The sequence below is a fragment of the Phaenicophaeus curvirostris genome, chromosome 26, assembly GCF_032191515.1.
Source record: "Phaenicophaeus curvirostris isolate KB17595 chromosome 26, BPBGC_Pcur_1.0, whole genome shotgun sequence".
Classification (NCBI taxonomy): Eukaryota; Metazoa; Chordata; class Aves; order Cuculiformes; family Cuculidae; genus Phaenicophaeus; species Phaenicophaeus curvirostris.
The window spans coordinates 3,093,763-3,095,408 of record NC_091417.1 but is presented as its reverse complement, the minus strand read 5'-3'; positions in this window follow the sequence as shown (position 1 = coordinate 3,095,408).

Sequence of the window (1,646 nt, the reverse complement as noted above, 5' to 3'; positions counted from 1 at the left end):
GAAGGGGGGGCGGCGGCGGCAGCGGCGGTGGCTGCGGGTGCGCGGAGGGAGAAAAGGGGCCGCGCGCGCGAGCGGGCGATGGGGCGCGCACGCGCGCGCGCACAGACACACACACACACGCAGGACGCACGCACGCACGCACGCTCTAGAGGCCGGCGGAGGGATACCAGCCGCGGCCCGCCGCCCAAGCAGCCTCCGCGCTCATTGGTTGGCGGGGTCGGGGGAGGCCGGCGGCGCGCGATCCCATTGGTGGAGGAGGACGGGGCGAAGCGATTGGCGGGCTCAGGCCTGGGGGCGGGGCTAAAGGGGGAAGGGGGCGTGGTCAACGGCAGGAAGGGGGCGGGGCTTCCGGCGGCGCGCACTTAGTGGTCGGGGGGGGCGCGCACGTGGGGCTGCGCCGGTACCGGCATTGCTATCGATATCTCCGTATCGGCACCGCCCTGAGGGCTCTAGGCCGGCACCGACTCGGTCTCCATGGCCCAGGGGCTCCTGCTCCCACGGGCACCGGGACAGGGAAACCGTTGGCCCCGTGTGGAGCCGTCGGTACCGGCCCCACCGGGACTAGGGAGCCTCCTGCTCCCCGTAGTGGTGGGGGGGAGGGTGAGTGGGGGTCGTATATACCGGTACCGACCCGGCCCCAGCGGCACAGGGGGAGCTACCGGTACTGCGGCTCCTCCTGCTCCCCCAGGGAGAGGCAAATGTAGGGGCCACACAATGATACCGGCGTTGGAGGAGCTACCGGTACCGGGGCCCCTCCTGATCCCCTAAGGAGAGGGAAATATGGGGGCCACACACGGGTGCTGGTAGTGGAGGAGCTACCGGTACCGGGAATCTTCCTATTCCCCTGGAAAGAGGCAGATAGGGGGGGTCACGCACCGGTACTGGAATTAGAGGAGCTACCGGTACCGGGGATCCTCCTGCTCCCCTAGAAAGAGGCAAATTTGGGGGCCACACACCGGTACTGGAATTAGAGGAGCCACCGGTACCGTGGCTGCTCCAGCTCCCCTGGGGGGACACGGACACGGAGGCCGCACAGCGGTACAGGGGCTCCTCCTGCTCCCGTGGGGTCCCACGTCTTAGGCCGCAGCCCCGATGCCGCCACCACAGCGAGTTCCGTGCCGTACCGGGGGCCTGGATGAGGCCCTGGAGCTGTGGAGAGCGGTGCTGGCAGCCGTGGGGATGGATTCTCCGTCATCCTTGTGAGGCCCCAGAGCTGCGTAGGTGAAGGCACGGAAAACTGGGAGCAGATCCATGGGGGGTGGGGGGAAAGAGGAGAAACGGGGCAAATGGACCCCTGGAAAAGGGAAGGGAGCAACAAGGAGGATGTTGAGGCTCTGGAGCGAGTCCAGAGAAGAGCAACGAAGCTGGGGAAGGGGCCGGAGAAGAAGAGGAGCGGCTGAGAGAGCTGGGGGTGTTTAGCCTGGAGAAGAGGAGGCTGAGGGGAGACCTCATTGCTCTCTCCAAGTACCTGAAAGGAGGTTGTGGAGAGGAGGGAGCTGGGCTCTTCTCCCAGGGGACAGGGGACAGGACGAGAGGGAATGGCCTCAAGCTCCACCAGGGGAGGGTCAGGCTGGACATTAGGAAAAATTTTTCACAGAAAGGGTGATTGGTCCCTGGCAGAGGCTGCCCAGGGAGGCGGTTGAGTC